General features: G+C 52.4%; 1 long non-coding RNA gene across 2 annotated transcripts in view; it reads left to right on the forward strand.

The window, feature by feature from the left end:
• Positions 1-19137, forward strand: part of LOC141578098 (uncharacterized) — a 78931-nt gene that overhangs the window by 39552 nt on the left and 20242 nt on the right. The window contains exon 1 of one of the 2 annotated variants that reach the window (XR_012507978.1): positions 12671-13064. The exons of the other annotated variant lie outside the window; for it this stretch is intronic. This is a non-coding gene — a long non-coding RNA (uncharacterized LOC141578098). Of the gene's footprint in view, positions 1-12670; positions 13065-19137 lie in introns of those variants that run through there. 2 annotated transcript variants of the gene reach the window in all.

The following is a 19137-nucleotide window of genomic DNA, read 5'->3' on the forward strand; positions in this document are numbered from 1 at the left end:
TCACTACTAGGCTTTTTGTTGATACCGCATTGAATCTGTAAATCAATATTGGGAGATATTTATAACCTTGAGTCTTCCAGTCTATGAACCATGGTATGTATCTCTAGTCATTAGGTCTTACTTAATTTCAGTAATGTCTGATAGTTCTCAGTGCAGACAGTTAAATTTATTCCTAGGTATTTGAAGTTTCTGATGCTAGTGTGTGTGTGTGTGTGTGTGTGTGTGTGTGTGTTTTACATTTATTCTCTACTTTTTGCTAATGAATAGAAATACAATTTTTTTTTATATATTAGACTTATATTTAGTGATCTTGCAAAGTTCATTCATTGATTCTAATAGACTATAGATTCCTTTGGACTTTCTGCATATAAAATCTTTCATTTGTGAATAATAACGTTCTATTTCTTATGTTCCATTTGTATGTTTTTTATTACCTTTTCTTGCCTTATTGTGCTGGCTGGAACCTCTAGTACAATGCTAGTAGGAGTGATAATGGTGAGCATTTTACCTAATGTCTGATTTCTGAGGGAAAGCTCTCAATAGAGTGTAAATTTTCTTAAGTATTTTGTAGATTATCAGATTACGAAAATTCTCTTTTATTTCTAATTATAAGAGGTTTTGGTTTTAATCATGAAAAGATATTGAATTTGACATTTTGCCACGTTCACTCAGCTGTTAACTAGGGTAAAGTTGGACAAGAGAGATATGAACCAGTAATTATCATTGGAAGTGGGTGTTGGGGACAACAGGGCCAACAGCAGAGCCAGAGCAGGCTGGGACTTAACAAGACTTCACACGATTCCAGAAGTGTATCTCACTTATTCTTCCATTCAACAAGGTGTCATTGAAGGTCTACTGGGTGCTAGTTACTGGGATACAACAGTGTGAGGATAGGAATTTACAAGTGCTGGAAAATGGGTCCAGTCTTTGCGCTCGGCTCCTGGGATGTAACCTCAGAGCCCTTGGAATACCCTTCCTGATAGGAGAGCCTGTTTGCCTGGGGCTCTGGTCACACTGGACAGCCTGACAATGTCATTTAGGGTGGGGGCTTCGGTCACGTGGTATCAGAAGATCCCCACAGAGTGTGGAATCAGCCACGTGGGTAATTAATTAACCTGTGTGGTGTCCATGTGACGGAACTCTGAACCCTCGGCTTGGCTGAGCTCCCCAGTAGTCTGTGAGCTCAGTGGCACATTGATGCTGTGAGTGTCACGCTGTCCTGACTTCCTGGGGAGAGGACCGTGGCAGCTCTGAGTTTGGACCTCTCCTGGACTTTTCCTTGACTGATGTTAATCTGTAGCCTTTCCCTGTAATACACTGTGACTGTGGCTCCAACAGCTTTTATGAGCTCAGTCAGTCCTGCTAGTGAATTACTAAACCTGTGGACAATCTCGGGAACCTGGAAACTTACAACCGATGTCAGAAGTGAGGGTGCAATGCGGACCGTTCCCTCTCGCTGGACAGGTGGCTGCCTTTTCACAGACAGTGAATGTGAGAGTTCTTACTTGCAGGGCCTGGCCATCTAGTGGGAACCCTTACCACTCAGGGTCACGTTTCCCAAATTGTGTCCAGATGGGAGCCACGGACACGAGGATTCTAAGGTTAGATAAACTGCTACACCCTCCGTCTTCCACCCGGGAATCACACCAATGGTTTCCAACCAAAGCCTCTGAGAAAATGTGAGTTTGAGAAGCTGATTGATGTGTTTATTTTTCGCAAGCTTTCCCGTTCATATCATCATCTAACACCTTTCCTTCTTTATCTAACTTTCTCTACTTAATACCTGGTAATTTATTGGGGAACAATGTCTGGAAAATGCTGTTCTAGGAGATGAGAATGGGTATCGTGACTGGAGCACCGGCCATGCACTGGTGCCTCGCAGACGTCACCTTATTGCCCCTTCGCTGCAGCCCTGCAGGCAGCTAAGACCCCTATTTTACAAATAAGGAAGCCAAGACCCAGCAAGACTAAGTCTGTCTGTGGAGCTGGAGCTGGTGGAAGGCGGAGCTGGGATCCCAGCTCGGGTCTGTCTGCTTTTAGCGCCTTCCCGTCCATGCAGAGACGGACGCCCAGGCTCCCCAGGAAGTCCTGGGGTGTGCGGTGTGTTTCTGTAAGTAGAGGGTCCACAGCTTTCCTTAGATTCTCGAGGTCTGTGACCCAGACAAGGTGAAGAAACACCAGTTCATGCAGATGCTCAGTCATCCGTCCCGAGCGCGCTCTAGGGTGCTAAGGCCGCAGGGCCCGTGCCCTTCTTCACGTGGGACAGCCTTGGAGGAGGGGCGGCACTTCCCCAGGGACAGAGGCCTTCCTCTGCAGTGCCGCTTCCGTCCCGGGGGGGAGCTTCTCCATGGAAAGAGCTGGACCTTTCACTCCCCCCCATGCCCCCAAGCATCTGGCAGAGCGGACGGCCAGCCTGTGCGTTATCCCTGGCGGGTGGTGCAGAGCAGGCCCACGTGTGGGAGGGCGCAGGGGGCAGGTGCTGGGCTGGACGGGTGGTCGGCCAGGGCTCCGGCAGGGGCTCAGAGAGCAGTGCAGTGGCTTCTGCCTTCCCTGGGATTTCCTGTGTTTGCTCCACACACAGCTTTGGGTGATTCAATCCTTTGTCACAAGTGGAGTCCCCTCCAAGGGCCGACCCGCCGGGAGCCACGCCCACGCCCTGAGCCCCTGCAGCGTGCGTGGCCGCTGTGCTCTGGGCACCGCGTGTGTTTCCTCCTCATTTATCCTCTTAGCCGCCTTCTGAACAAAAAAACTGCCGTAGCTAATATTTTACAGATGAAGAACCTGTCTTTGAGGGGATAAATAGCTTGCTCAAGGTCACTCAGACAGTGAGGCGACGTCCAGGGTGGGAGCCGGGCTGTCTCCGACCTGCTGGTGAACGATCTGAAGGCCGGGGCCCCGGGAGGTCACATGGTCTCTCGGATCCCTGGGGTCAGGCTCTATTTTTCGTTTTTCCATCTGTTGGTTCCAGCAGCTTTGGCCATCTGGTGACGTCAACTCCTGTGCAGGTTCATTTTCTTCTCAGGAGGGGGTGCTAAGATGCCGGTTGTTGCAAACCACAGGGGCAAAGCAGAGGGAGACACCTGGGGCGAGGGGGGACAGGGCATAGAAGCGCGGAGAAAGGGCCCACGGGGGATCTCCGCAGGTGTGTGCTGTGCCAGCAGGGAGTGAGGTTCCTGTCCGTTTGGAGACATCCGGGATCAGGTGACGAACCAGGACGGTGACGGAACCAAGGATGAGGCTCACGAATCTTTGTCCAGGGCTGTTTTCACTCTGACTGATGCGACCTGCATCACCAGGACGCAGAGGACCCCAGGCCCCTGTCTAGAATGAGGTCACCTTTCCTGCAAGGGAGCAGGGTGGTGCCAGCCACGCTCTCAGCAGGAACCCAGTCCAGCCTGGATCCTGCTAGCGGCCCAGCACCTGCAGCCACAGGGGCTGAAAACGCAGCGGCAGTCCGTGTGCCTGTTTCATGCCTTTGAAATCCATCTCCCAGGACTCTGGAGCCAGGGGTCCGATGGTCTGGGATGTTCTTACTTGGAAAATTGCCATCTTTTTATGTTTTGTTTGAACCTTATGAAATTGCCACTTTGTCGGTCAAATGGTCGAATATCAGAAATTTCATCTGGTTCCACTTGATAATAAGAGTGTTCATGGTGGAAGGATGCCTGTGAAACCTGAGCCGGCTGGTGAGAAGTGAGTGAGCCAGTGGATGGATGCGTGGATGGGTGGCCGGTCCTCGTGGGGTGAAGGGCTGCTGGCGCGCACGTGCTCAGGCAAGGAGGCGGGAAGGATGAAGGAGGCGGGAAGGATGAAGGCGGCAGTCAGAGCTCGCGATGCTGGATGCTGGGGCTTCAGGGAGAAGCGTGCGGCCTCGGGAGACCTAGGGCCTGACCTGAGAGTCAGCGGGAGAGGAGGAGCGAGGACAAGAAGATGTTTGTCAAAACCTGTGCGGTGCTTGCTTCTCAGGCCTGGGGCTTTGGTGGTTCTTAGATAGTGTGAACACTCCCACTTTACTGAAGCCAAAAGCAGGCTTATGAGTGTTCAAGAAACTGTATCAGCAGACAAATCCAGGTTCTAAATCAGGTCCAGCTGCCTCAAAACTGCATGTTTTTCCCACTGTTTTACTATGAGGAGACCTGGAGGAGCTCACACAAGCACAAGCTGAGCCGATTTTGAACTGCTGTCTCCAAGTCGTTTCTGTCTTTCCATGTTCGGTGTTTGCTTCGACCAGACCCACCCACAGAGGGAGCCCGGGACTGAGCTTTCCTTGACCATAAGTGTAGATATTGAGGCAAACGCACATCACATGCCTCTCCGGGAACGTTCTCTCGCTTCAGCCTCTCTCTAGGATCCTTGAAGGCGCCGGCTTGTCCTCTCCTTGTGTTTCCCACACTCAGGCCGGGGCTGAGCTCCCACTAAGTGTGGTGTTGATCTATGAGGTCATCGGAGCTGCACACGCTTGACCAAGAGGAAGTAGCCCTAAGGTTAAGCCCCGAGTGGGGAGTGCCCAGACCTCTGGGGTCTTGAGTGAAGACGGGAAGGGGGTAGGGGCACCCCAGCACGTGGCTCATCCTGGCACCGAGGCGGGTGGCGCTGGGGTGATCTGGGAGGACTCCTTGGAAGTGGAGTTGACCGTGAGCTGCAGCGGACTTGTTCCTGCTGCGTGAGTCCGAGAAAGCCCCCACGTTTCTGCCCGGCAGGGAAAGGTACTGACCTGAAAGGGGACATCACCACCAGCACTGGCAGTGGCCTCCAGGGCAGCCAGCACGTCACCTCCTGATTCTCTGGTATGTGCTGACCCTTCCAGACACCTTGAGACGTCAGCCTTCACGGGTGCCAGGATCTTTGTGGCGCAAATGTGTGGATCTCTTCATTTTTACTACCAGCTGCAGGTTGGGGGGCCAGACAGGATGGGTTGAAGGAAAATAAGGCTCAGAAAAGGAGCAGCCTAAACTTGTGTCCACCACCGGAAGGGGGTCCTCATATGGACCCCTCCTCGGTTTCCATGGTTAGACTGCGTCCTGAAGGATGCCCTTTCTCAGTGAAGAGCTCTTCCTCGACCGGGCCTTTTTCTGTGCAGATGTCCCCGATTGCCAGTTAGAACGTCAATTGTCAGCACCCCGTGGATGGGCTTCCCAGTTCCCAAGCACTTTCCCATGCCTGCCAGTGGTCCCTTCCCGTGACCCTCTTTCCCCCCACCGGCCCCCTCCACCCTCCCTCCTGCCCCCTCCACCCTCCCTCCTGGCTACTCTTGGAGACCCCGTGCCGTCCCTGTGGTGACTCCAGTCCCTGCTTTACTTGATTTCTCTACAGAGACAGCCACGCCTCTCAGAGTTTGGGTTTTCAAGATTTTAACATATTTTACAAAATAATGGATCTGTATTTCAAATTCTATCTTTCTGTAACACAAAGCATCATATTGTTATCCTTGGAGGATAAATGTTCTGCTTATTCAGCTGTTTGAGAAGCTGTGTGTATGTACACGAAATGTCAGTGAAAACTGCTGCTGGATTTTAAATATTGATGCTGTATTTAGCTTATCCGTTACTCATTATATTTTGTTTTGTCAAGAGAGCATATTTAGAATCTTTAATAGTACTTTGTTACTTTTCATCCCTAAAATATCCATATATTTTTTTCACAGTTTGTAAAACTAAAATTGTACCAGAACTTACATGGATGCTGCAACGCCAGACAGCCCCCCACAGCCACTGCCAGTCCACGGATTCTTCCCTCCGGGTTTTCCTCGTGACTCTCCTTGGTGGGGACCGCCTCTCTGGTTTTGTTAATAAAGTTTTATTATAGGAACATGGGCAGCCAGCTGTTCCCCTGTGCTGTAGTCCATAGACTTCCAACCTGGGCCACCAGCCAGCTGGTGGATTTCTTGCTTGTCTCGGGCCATTTAAAGCCTCCTTCTTGCATGTTTGCTTTAATTAATTAATTAATTAAGACTTTGTGTTTTTCTCAAGAATGTATTTTTAAATCGTTCTTTTTTTAAATGGCTGGTGTCACTCGCCAATGCTCTGTGTGTTGCTCTGTCAGCTTTCAGGGGGAAACGTATCTCGCTGTGGCTCGCAGGGGCATCCAGAGTTCCGCCTCGTCGGAAGTGAGGTGGGCCTGCCTCTTTGGCTAACGGGCCGTTCGGAGGACCCTGTGGAACCTGCTCTTGCCTGTCCTTTTGTGCAACAGCCGGTGCTGAGCTGTCCTCCTCTCCTTGCCTACTTTGTTTTTTGTTTTTAGGGGTTTTTTTGAGGGAGGAGGTAATTAGGTTTATTTATCTCTTTATGAGTTTGCTTATTTATTTTAATGGAGGTGCTGGGGATTGAACCCAGGACCTCATGCATGCTAAGCACGTGCTCTACCACTGAGCTACACCCTCCCCTTCCTTGGCTACTTGGGATTTTTCCTGGGAGTGACTCCCAGTTTCTGGTGTGTATTTCCTGCTTAAACAGATGGAAACAAGTAGATACCTGTGCTTCATAAATTGACATATAATAGAAGAAACAAAGCACTCATAGAAACCCCTGTGTTCCACTCACTAATACCGATCCAGACTTGCATCCCCTACGCCCCAGAGTAGCACCGGCTCCACACTCTGCACCATGTCACCGTGGGGTGTGTCTGTAAGTCCCTGTAACTAGCTGGTGTTTCTACTTGTTGTCTTATTTATTGTCTGTCTTCCCTGGACCGATGTTAGCCCCGCGAGGGCAGCTCACCGCTGCAGCCCAAGGGCCAAGAACAGTGAGTAGCAGAGTTGGGTTCTTAAACGAGTAAGTAGATGAACGGGAAAGTCGATGCAGGGACCTGGGGATGTCTAGCCAGGTCCGCAGTGCTTTTCAGTGGAGGGGCGGTGACCTGGAGGTGCGGGGCCGTGAACTTGGGAGGCCCGTGGTCACGGCCCACATAGGCTCTCGCGTTACCAGAGTGCCTTGGGGCCTTAGAGAGGCTCTTGCCAGGGCCAGGCCCCAGGCACAGAGCGAGGTGAGATCAGTCTTGACAAGGGAAGGCGAATGCTGGGGGTGTTTAAGCTTCAAGCTGAGGCGGTGGCTGCCCTGCCCACCTGGAAATTCTCCACACTTGAAAATCAGGGAGCTATGCATGTGGTCCCCCCACAAAGGGCGTGCAGGCGAAGGTCTGGAGTGGCTCGGGGAAGCCAGGCTGGCTCTTTCCTGACCTTTGCCCTTCCTGCTTCCGGGCTAGAGCAAGCCCACATCCTAATGGGCTTGGAGGCCAGCCCCTCTCTGTGTGTCATCTGTTACACCCGGGCCTGCCCAGGAACTTGGGGTTGGTGCCCAGGGGCCAGACCTCTGCTGTCTCCTCTGTGACATGCCTCTAGGGGAGTTCAATGGGCAGCTCTGGTTATAATTATCTTCCTTAATGACTGCGGGCTCTGCCTGTGCCCATGGCTGCGGTCTGCATGATGCAGGAGGGTTGAAAGGCCAGGGAAGTAAGCAGTCTTGTGGGTTGGAAGGTGAGTCCAGACAAGGCTGGAAGCATCCGTCACCCACGGGTCGTCCACCTGCCCGGCCGCCTAGAAGTGGGTGTAATTATTGTGCATTAGATTATAACCTGCAGGGATTTATGGGAAGTTCAGAGAGGTGCACCCCAAATGACACCTGGTCTAATCAATTCTTTTAGTTTATGTTGTTTCAAATTGGGCTCTGGTTCCAAATTTTGATATGACCCACGGGCAGGCATCACAGCTCCCCACCCCTTCACAGCGGCGCAGCCCGATGGCAGCACATAATTGCCTGCCTCTCGCCCATTATTTCCAACAATCCGTCGAGGGCCTGTGGCTCTCCAGCCTGCACATTTTTGATGATGTCAGGGGTGCCTGGCAGTTGATGACTTAATTTTCTCGGACCCTGCGACATCATCTGTCACTGCCCAAGACAATGAGTGTCACAGGGGCAGCGCAGTCACTTCTGATTTGCGGAAGGCGGTGAGCATGGGCGTGTGAGGGTCAGTCTGGCTCAGAGGGAGGGGCGAGGAGGAAGGCCAGGCAGCGCCTGGACCGGCAGCTGTTTAACGTCCCGGTGAAAATTCTCCTTGTCCGAAGGTGGCGAAAACCCCAGCAGCGGTCTCTCCAGGAGGAGGGCAGTTTTGTGCTTTAGGAAGAAAATGCTGATCATTTCATGTCTGTTTCCATCACCAAAATATACACTCCGGGAGGGCAGGGGCCACGAAAGCTTGAGAGCAGGAGAGCAGAAGAAGGTCGATGAATCCTCCTAGGGCAGCGCTGCAGCCTCTGGCTGGGGCAGGTCCAGGGGAGCTCTGACCAGCTGGCTGGGCCCTGGGCACCTGAAGCCTGCGTGTGGGGCCCCGCTGGTCAGTGACGCAGGATGCTGAGGGAGGTCGTGCTGGTGGTGGTGGTGGGCTGGGCAGTAGGACTCAGGACACTGTGAGAACGAGGGGGAGTCGTGACGAGCACCGCGCTGGCAGGTGCCTGGTCCACACGCATCATCCACACACACGCACGGCCTCCTGTGAGACTGGGCTGTGGACTGTGGAAGTGCTTCCCCTGATACGTAAATTTAGGTGGCAAGTGACAGTGACTAAACTAAGCCAAGTAAGACTTCATGGCTCACTCCTGGAAGGTCAGAGGGTGGCGTCACGCAGGTGTGGACCCGCAGGCTCACACAGTGTCACAGATACTTCCCACTTCTGGGCTCTGTTCCCTCCTTGTGGTAGCTTCATTCTCGGGCAGGCTTGCTCCACTGGGTGGGGAAGTGGCCACGGGCAGAGCCAGACCTAAATCCTGATACCTTGGAATCCAAAAAGCAGAGAGTCCCTCTCTCTCCCAGGACCAGACTCTGCTGGCCCTGCTGGGATCATTGCCCACCTCTGAGCTAGTCATGTGCTGGGGGATGAGGGGAGTATTGCCAGCCCAGGTCACGTGGGTGGAGAGACAGGTGAAGAGACGGGTGATCTTGTTCTCCCAGGACCGTTTGTCCCCACTGGAGCAACACGGGGTAACTTAATGAACACAATTGTCACAAAAATGAGGGTCTGGTGGAGAGAATCTGAAGGGAGGGTGAAATCCCCCAGGACGGGCAACAGCAGGAAGCTGGGTCCACCTCCAGGCCAGATGGTCGAGGGGAAGGAGTGGCGTCAGAACCCTAGCAGGACAGAGGTCAGCGTGGCCACACAGGCCCGGGAGGAGGGGCGGTCAGTGCAGCCCCCGGCAGAGGCCAGCGGCAGTGCGGAGGGAGGGACAGGAGCCCGGATCCTCATCTGCAGGCCTGCCCATGCAGTACAGCTCAGACTCCCCAGTGTGCAGTGTGAGGAGTGGGGATCAGAGAATGGGCCTGGGGCGGGCGGGGGGAGTCCACAGAGCACCTGAGAGGTGCTGCTGGGAGGCCAGTTCACAACGGCTTCACTGAGAGCATTTACCACACTGTGAATACTTGCTTGCACTTGGCTACACATTTTATTTTTATCCTTATTTGGTTTAATTAATAGGACATGGATTGTGAGAACACTCGCTAGACCAGTATAACAGAAGAAGAAAGACTGCTGGAGCGCAAAGATTTAGCACTGAGAAGCAGAACTGACTGCCAAGCTGGGGTCTGGGCACAGCAGTCTGGGTGGGCTCCTGGGAATGTGGTTCCAGGGCCCAGAATGGGGAAGGTTACTCAAAACCCAAAGACCACAAAGTGTCTTTGTTCTACATTCGGAAAGCAAAGCCTCTGAGTGATGCGACTGGCTGGGACACATGGCTCCTCTGTGATGTAGACATGGCTAGTTCAGTTGGTCTATGGGTTTCCTGCGGTGCTGTGTCAATAAGGTGTCCATCTGCCTCTGCTGAGAGGTGAGGGCTGTGGTGACACATGCTGACAGATGTCATCCAGCCAGGCCCAGGGCACAGGTATGGCTGCAGGGTGGCTGCTCTGGGTGGGGGTCTGGACGGCAGAGCTCTAAGGTGCTGTGATCCTGGGAGCCCCGAGGGGTGCGAGTGAGGAACAGGTTAGAGAGATGAGCCCAGTAAAAGAGCCCCCAAAAGACAAGAGATTCCAGAATGAGCGACAGACGAGAGTGGTGGCTGTCACAGGTGAGGCAAAGAACTGGTGCCGTAGGCTTGATTCCAAGCCAGGCTTCCCAACAGAAACCACACAGAAGGAAATTGTGCTCTAGGTGTCCGGTTGGAGGGACTAAGTTTGGGTAGGGCTAAAGGGAGCAAATTCTGGGTTATCTTAGACAAATTGTGAATTAATACAAGAAAGATTATCAAAATCTCTGGTAATTCAGATTGTGTCAGTAAGTCATATTGTGTAAAATATTGGAAACCATAATTTAATCATAAAATAGTTTTATACTTCTTAGATTGTATAAATTTTTAAAAACTACCAAAATTTGGTGAGATTATGGTGAAATTGGCACTTATGTGTTAGCCTACATACTAACACAATTGGGGGGGTCAATTTTTTATATAATATAACACATCCAAATAATTTGACATAGTAGTCCCTCTCCAGAAACTTCAGACCAAGGAAACAAGTCACAGTGATGATTACAAGGATGGCAGGGAAATACTTGTTATTACATAATCATGCATGGAAAAGCAAAGCATGGATTTTATTGTGTGCTAGGCCCACACCTAAGTGAAATGACATGTTTGCAGTAGGTTTCACCTATCCATTTTAGAAATTATAGTAAAGTATTTCTTATTATCAAATGATCCTTCTCTTCTTAGATTAATCCCACTTTGTCATGGTTGTTATTTTTTTAATGTAGCACCAGATTCCACTTCCTCATTTCCTATTCAGGATTTCTGAGTCCTCATTACCAGGTGAGATTAATCAAATAGTATTTCTTAAAAAAAAAAAACAAACCACTCTGTCTTGTTTTGGCAGTAATATAAAGCTTCAAAAAATGAATTAAGACATTTCTCGTCTCTTTCTATCATCTGAAACAATTTCAAAGGCAAAAGAGTTCTCTAATCTTCAAAGACTTGACATAATTTTTCTATTAAATTATCGGGGCCGGGTGTTTCTTGGAGGCATCCACCGATCAGGATGTCCAGGGTCCCCGTCCCATCCCCGGCTGGCAGGCGGGGTCAGCATGGCAGCTTCATTCCTTAATAACCTGTTTTTGTGTGAGGCCTAAGGTATTTCCTGGGAAACAGAACTTGAGGCTGGTTGCTAAAATGTAAACCCTTTAAAGTAATAGCTTCAGTCTTTAGAAAATCATAGGTTTTGGTTTTCTTTCTAAGCTCTTTGGGGAACTGAAAGACACCAGAGAAGCACCGCGGCTGTGGTGCCCCAGGCCGTCCCAGCGCAGGGGGTGTGGGGGATCCTGCACAGGAGTCAGTGTGCTCGTCTTCCTCGGTGTCTGCGCGACTCCACAGACCCTCCTGGCCATCTTTTGACCACGGTTGTGCCTCCCAAGCCCGCTGTCCCCTGTGCTGTCCAGCATCGCTGCTGCTGGCCGTTACTGGGAGTTTAAGGTGACGTGCGCCTCAGCGGACACTGTGTCCCTCTGCCTGGCCATGTGTGCCCTTTCCTAATCACTGAATCCTAACTGAACAAAGGCAAGAGCTGATTGACAATGATGGAAGAGCTTTGTGCGCGGCTAAGGAGGGGGTCAGGAAGTTCTCGGGTCCCTGCACTGAAGCCTTCTCTCAGCTTCTGTCCCTGCCCCACTGGCCCCTTGAGGGGACACGTAGGGCCGTATCTCCTTATGAGACAGACTGCCATACAGGGATGGATGCTACGTGGGCCAACCCTTTTTCCTGTTTCCAGTTAACTTTCAATTTACACGGTCATTTCCTGGGCTATCAGACCCCAGGGGAGGGCATGCTTCTGAGCTGGTCTCTTTTAAACAGCCGTTGTTCAGCCAGGGTTCGTTTAATTAACATCGATTGAGCCCTTTATGTCAGGCCCTGTGCTGGCCCTGAGCATTAAAGATGAATGAGACACCGCCTATGCCTCCAGGTGGGGACCCGGACAAATAAAGAGCAATCGCAACATTAGGGCAGGGACTCTGTGAAGTGCCCCTGGTCAGGCCGAGAGGACGCCCTGTGTGCCCGAGCGCGCGTGCGCATGGCCGGCGTGTGGCCACTGCCTGAGTGTGCGCATGCTGGCGGACAGAAGCCCGTCCTGGGGGGACTACCTCCGTCTGAGCCGAGTTCCCAGGAGCTGAGCTTTACACACAGAGGACCGCGGATTGTCCGCACAAGCAGAAAGGCTGTGAAGACCGGTCAAGAGAAAAGAAAGGGCGCTTTGGAGGAGGCACCAGGAGCTCGGCCAGTCAGGACCTTGGCCTCTGAAAGCCAGGGCAGCCATCACTTGGACCCGTTCAACCGTAACTTGCTTAACAGACACTGAGCCTTGCCCCGCGCTCATGGAGCAAGCTCACTTTAATTGTTTTTACAAAAGTTTTCGTGTCCTCCTAGCCTTACGTAGCCTAAGCAGGAAGATGTTTATATGAGGGTTTTTACAGGAACTGGGAGTCAGCTCGGTCCAGCTGGAGCTCCAACTCGCTAAGACTTGCTGGGACCGCCCCACCCCGAGCTGGGCATGCGGGGCGGGGCTGTGACGTCTGCGGACGGGACCTCCCCGCCTCACGTGCTTCCCGCCTCCGCGGAGCCGCCTGCGGCTCGGATGCGCCTGCGCAGAACCACGACGCCCTTGGCTTTTTCCCATTTCCAGTCCCCCACCCCAACCCCGCCACCCACCACCTGCCGGTCTCAGCTCGACCCGCTCCTTTGTCCCCCAGCACCCCAGCCCCTCGCCTGCCTTCAGGAGGCAGGTTAGAGATTTGTCCTCTGTCTCCCTGGCTGTCTCGGGAGGAAGCCCTCTGGGGGACAAACCCGGGGGGCTCCGTGCTTGGCTCGCGGCCTGACTCACCGACCCCTTCAAGGTGCGCAGGTGGAAGGCCACCAGCGAGTGGGGCCTTAGCGCCTCCCGGCTCGCGTCGAAGGGCTGCGCGCGGAGCGGGCGCAGGACCCCCGAGCCCCGGCGTGGGCACGGCCGGGCCAGGGGCAGAGCCCACCGCCGCCCGGGACGGCCGTGTGGGTGGCCAGAGCCGCGAGTACAGAGAGGCGGACGAAGGAGGGCCAGTCGGTGAGTCGGTGGTGAGCCCGAGGGGAGGCCCCAGGGGTTGGGACTTGGAGCAGGGAAGCGTCCGCGTGTCGCGTGTCGGGGGGAGAAGACGCTGGAACAGGGCGTGGGAGCTCCCGGGCACGTGCTGCGTGCGGCGCCGGCCCCGGGACGTCGGGGGCCTGGGCGGGTCCGAGCTCTGCAGGGTACATGGGCTGGACGCTGATGCTGGGTCTCTGCCGGGAGGCGATGACGGAAGCTTCCAGAGAGCCCCCAGCCCCGGGGAGGTAGTGTAGGGTGAGAAGGAAAAAGGCACTGTTGGGGGTGGGACTCGGGAACAGCGAAGGTCAAGGGCAGGGCAAGGAGGAAGGGCCTGCAGGAGCAAGAAGAGGTCGGAAGGTGGGAGAGGTATCCGGATCAGAGTGGCAGCAGCCCACGGAGGACAAAGCTCTAAGTTCTGAGAAGGGGGCGCGGCCAACCGCACTGACCCTGCGGGGAGCCGGGGCTGCGACCACCCGTCCTCTGCTCCCCGCCCAGACTCCTCCACTTTCCTCGTCCTCTGCAGCTTCCTCTGCAACCAGCTGCTCCAGGTCAGCCGCCCCCCCCCCCCCCTGCGGGACCCCTCGCGCGCAGGAGTCACTGCTCCCAAAGAAAGAAACGCTGGTAGGAATGGATGCGACTTGTGGGGCCACTTAGCACGCCTTCTCGCTTCTGTTGGATGGAGCACCAGGTGTTCTTTGAAGCAGCGTCTTTGTCTCGGTGGGTGCCTCAGGCCGAGCTGCCATCAAATCCTCTTACCCAGCGGCCAGGAGTGGGCGTGTGGCCCAGCGGGTCAACAGGATGCTTGTCCTGCAGCTTGGAGCGCAGTGAGAGCAGACTGAGGAAACAGCCGGAGCTGACCTGCGCCCAGCGCTGGGAACCTTCGAGCGCCCTGCGGCCTTCCGCCTGCTCGCCTGGTTCTCCAGAGGGGCTCTCAGTTCTGCAGCCCCTCTAGGCCCTTCCAATAAGTGTCTTCATGCCTGATGTGCCCGGTCGCACTGTTTGTCGCTAAAGCAGGCTGACTTCTGCCCAGCCCAGTCCTCACCAGCTCTGGACCGCTTCCCCACCCCTTCCTCTCTCTTCCTCTTTGCCCGCTTCACCTTCTGTCTTGCATTTCTTACTGTAAACTTGTTCTGAAATGCAGAGAATCTGACAGGGACCCTGAGAGCTTGTTCTGGGTCATGTGGGACCCCCCCCCTCCCCTGAGAGTAGGGGGAAACTTCTCTCACTCCCCCAGCAGGAGGCGCCCCACTAGACCAGACACTGGGTGCTGCTCCCGGCCTGGGCACTTGGTCCTCTGTGGGCCTGGACTCCAGGCTCCTGGGTCCCTTAAGCCTGTAAGCCAGGTACCCCCAGCACACTCTGCCTAGCACCCTGATGTCCCCCCACTGACAGGGCCACGTTTCCACGTTTGCCCTACACAGAAGTCACCAACTGGAGCAGTGCCCCTCCACTGGCACCTGCACCTAACCTGGGGCCCAGCAGAGCCCTGCCCGGCACAGCTTTTTCAGGGAGCACAGGGAAGGTGGGGAGGCCATTGCTGGTGGACTGGTTTTCACTTTCCAGGTAAAGGTTAATTCTGCACACTGTTCTATAGGACGTCCTGGAGTTGCTCTGGAGTCTGGGTCTTGACAGCCCTCGTTCTCACGTGCTGTCCCAGCATAATTCTTAGGCATGCTCCTTTCAGTCTTAAAAGTGTCCTGGTTTAGACAAGAAGTGAGAGTCGCTCTGCTCAGAAGGCATACAGCACAGATGAGACAGAAGGCCACCAGTGGGACAGTCAGTGCCCACTGGGCCTTCCTCACGCTTCCGAGTGCAGGCGTGCCGTGCTCAGCCTCCTCTGTGCACGTGAGCCCAGGGCTCACTTACCGCTCACCTCTTCAAAACCTGAGCAGTGATGGAGTCCATTCGAGCAGACGTGCGAGAATGTCAGTTCTAAAGAAAAGGCGTTGGCTGCCACTGGGCGTGTGTGTTCACAGAAACGACATCACACTGCAGCATTTAAGTAGTGGCAGCCGGTCCTGGTCAGGCACCAGGAGCTTGTCTGCCGAGGGAGGCGCCTTACCTCACTTCTCCCCGCACCCACAGCAGGGCAGGGGAGAAGGGGAAGGAAGGGGAGGGTTTGCAAATGTTTTTTTATTTTTATTTTTATTTATTTAATTGAAGTACAGTCAATTACAACGTGTCAATCTCTGGTGTACAGCACAATGTCCAGTCATGCATGTACATACATATACTTGTTTTCTTTTTTTTTCTGTTCAAGGTCATTATAAGATATTGAACATAGTTCCCTGTGCTATACAAAAGAAACTTTTTAAAATCTATTTTTATATATAGTGGCTAGCGTTTGTAAATCTCAAACTCCCAAGTTTATCTCTTCCCACCCCCTGTCCCCGGTAACTTAAGATTGTTTACTAAGTCTGGGAGTCTGTTTCTGTTTTGTAAGTGAGTTCATAGTGTCCCCCCCCTTTTTTTAGATTCCACATATGAGTAATATCATATGGTATTTTTCTTTCTCTTTCTGGCTTACTTCACTTAGAATTATGATCTATCTCTAGGTCCATCCATGTTGCTGCAAATGGCATTATTTTGTTTTGTTTTTAATGGAAGAGTAGTATTCAGAATGGCCATCATTCAAAAGTCCACAAAGGATAAATGCTGGAGAGGGTGTGGAGAAAAGGGAACCATCCTACACTGCTGGTGGGAATGTAGTTTGGTGCAAATAGTTTTACAGAGAACCAGCGAAACACTGAAGACCGACTGCCACCAAAAGGCAAAGGAAATAATCAACAGAAAGAAAAGGCAGCCTACTGAATGGGGGAGATATTTGCAAACCATATACCTGTTAAGGGGTTAATGTCCCAAACATATAAGGACCTTCTCGGACTCAATAGCAAAAAAACTAATAACCTGATTTTTTAAAGGGGGAAAGGACTTGAATAGATATTTCTCCAAAGAAGACACACAGAAGGCCAACTGGTGTATGAAATAGTGCTGAGTGTCCCTCATCGTCAGAGAAATACAAGTTAGAACCACAGGGAGGTGGCACCTCACACCTGTCAGAATGCCTGCTATCAAGAAAGCAGGAGACAGCAAGTGTCGGCGAGGATGTGGAGAAACTGAATCCTTGTACGCTGTCCGTGCGGGCGTAAAGTGGGGCAGCTGCTCTGGAAAACAGCATGGAGGGTCCTCCCGAAACTGAAAATGAAGTGCCACTTCTGGGCATTTATCCAGAAGAATCAAAATCAGGAGATCAAAGCGGTGTTTGTACACCCATGCTCATGGCAGCACTCGTCTCAGGAGCCAAAAGGTAGAAAGACCCAAATGCCCATTGATGGATCATGGATTTTAAAAGTGTGGGATATGAACTTACTTGCAAAACAGAAAAAGACTCACCAACGTAGAAAACAATCTATGGTTACCAAAGGGGGACGGTGGGGAGAGGGATGAAAAACATGGAATGTACATTGTACAATGGAATATTATTCAGACATTAAAAAAGGAAATCCTGCCGTTTGTGACATCATAAATGGACCTTGAGGGCGTTATGCTAGGTGAAGAAGTGAGACGGAGGAAGATGAGTACTATAACATTGTGTGATCTCCCTCAATATGTGGAGTCTGAAAAAACCTGGATCCATAGGCACAGAGGACAGATTGGTAATTGCCAGAGTTGGGGGGAGTGCGTGGGAGACATGAGTGAAGGGGGCCAACGGGTGCAAACTCCCAGTTACAGGATATGTAAGCCCTGGGATGTGATGCATAGCGTGGTGACTGTAGTTAAACAACCGTGTTGAACATTTGAGCGTTAAGAGAGTAGATCTTGAAAGCTCTCATCACAAGAAGAAATGTTTTACCTCTTTGGGGTGATGGAAGTTAATCTATCTGATTGTGGTGATCATTTTGCAATATATATAAATATCCAACCATTATGTTCACTTGAAACTAATGCAACTTTGTATGTCAATTATTATATATATGTACATATCTCAATAAAACTGGAAAAATAGGTTTCAAAGAGAGAAGGAGGTCCTGCTATTTGCAAGAACGTGCTTGAACCCTGAGGACATTATGCTAAGTGAAATAGCCCAGTCACAGAGAGACGGGTGCTCCGTGATTCCTCTTATAAGAGGTACCTAAAATAGCCGAACTCACCAAGTCAGAGTGGGGTGGTGGTTTTTCAGGGGCCGGGGTAGAGGGGAGGGTTTGCTCTGTGGCGGGTACAGTGTTTCAGTCGAGCAGGAGGCCTCAGCTATAGAGACTGGACAGCGTGGTGCCGACAACAGGACTGCCTGTCACTTAAAACCTCTTAAGAGTAGATCTCGTGTTAAGTGTTCTTACTCCAGTAAGATAAAAAAATAAATTAACATACAGTAAAAAAAAAAAAAAAAGCAGAACCAAGGCCGGTCTCCTTCCTGGCCCCCTCAGGCACCTGGACCCTTCCGAAGGAGGCCTCATTCATGCAAGTAATGGACTTTTCTTCCTCTCTTGCTGGGGGTGTGGCGGCAGCAAGCTCCACATCTGAGCCACTCTGCGGGTGGGGGCCCCTCTGCCTCTGCTGGGACCACCCCTGCAGGCTCCCTGCACTGCGCACCTGCCGCGATGCTCCCCGAAGCGCTCGGCTTTCGTGTCTGTCACAGTCTGAGACGCCGGTATCACTGGTGTGCCTGAGTCCAAGCAGTAAAATGGGGGTAAATCTGCCTGTTTCTCAAATGTCTTGAAAGGAATGAAATGAGGTAATTTATGGAAAATGTTCAGCACAGTGCTGGCACCGTCTGCTCAATCCATCATTTATTCAGGAAGGTGGTTTGGAAGGCCTGCCCCTTCTGGGGTCTCAGCCCAGCCGGCACGTGCGGCCCCCTGACCTGCTCTCCCCGGAGGACAGGCTTCTGGGGGCCAGACTCAGCGCCACATCCTGGGACAGAGGTGACCGGCTGTCCTCTCGCTCGGTGTTCACTGCGTGCTCGTGGGATGCAGGGAGGCGTTCAGAGCACACAGTGGACAGTATTTGGTGAAACCAGGAGGAATGTGTGCAGTTCTGAGAGGTCTTTCAGAATTTCTTCCGGATTTCTGTAATGGAAGGAGGTTTTCCTTCTGGGAAGAGGGTCAGATGATTTAGATGCTTGGAGCCGAGGGCTGCTCTGCTGGGCTGGTCGACAGGGGTTTCCCTGGGCTGCTCCAACCACAGGGGTGTCCAGGGCCTGAGGGCGTGAGCCCTGGACTCGGAGGGGCCAGACAGAACCCGGTGTGGAAAGGCCCGGCGGAGTCACCAGCCCCCTGTCAGGGGAGAGCCCCGAGGGGGCAGAGGCGGCAGGCTGAGTTTAACCGGAAGTTCTGAGTGTCCAAAGGTTTCTTTCAAGAAGTAATCTGTAAGAGCTCATGTTAAAATGCTCTCTGTAGCTTTCTTATGTTCTCAACTAGCACAGCCCCCAAAAGAGCCCAACTTTTCATGTCTGTGAAATTTACAATACCAGCGAAATTCACAGGCTGTGTTCTCTCACATGCGTACTGTCGTTGCGCCTCTGGTAAAGTGTGCGCACGGGTGTGTCTGAGCAGGTGCGCGTGTGCACATGTGTGCACCCCCCGCCGCAGGGAAGGAGACACCAGTCTGCACATTGTACGCAACAGTTATTCCTAAGTATTAGGAAGAGAAATGTGAAGAGGCCGCATTCCACAAAGCAGTGCCCCGGGAAGATTCATGGAAGTGTCTGTGTGGATGTTCTAAGCTCTAAGAAGGGAGAGGGAAGCGGACACCAGTGGAAAAGCTCATTCAGGAGGTCTGTGCCCCTCAGTGTGGCTTCCAGGGAAACGCTTGGGGACCCTTCAGTCAGAGCAGCCACGCAGTGGGAACACGTGTCTCTGGTATTTTCAGTGTCCAATTCTCTCTTCCTTACAGGAACCAGAGCACGGAGGTGAAGCAGATCCTGCTTTTGCTTTTTTTAAATTGAGGTTTAGTTGATTTGCAATGTTGTGTTAGTTTCAGGTGTCCAGCAAAGTGATTCAGTCACATATATTCTTTTTCAGATTCTTTTCCATTATAGATTACAAGAGAGACAAAC

This window comes from Camelus bactrianus, chromosome 7 (genome assembly GCF_048773025.1).
Source record: "Camelus bactrianus isolate YW-2024 breed Bactrian camel chromosome 7, ASM4877302v1, whole genome shotgun sequence".
NCBI classification, from domain to species: Eukaryota; Metazoa; Chordata; class Mammalia; order Artiodactyla; family Camelidae; genus Camelus; species Camelus bactrianus.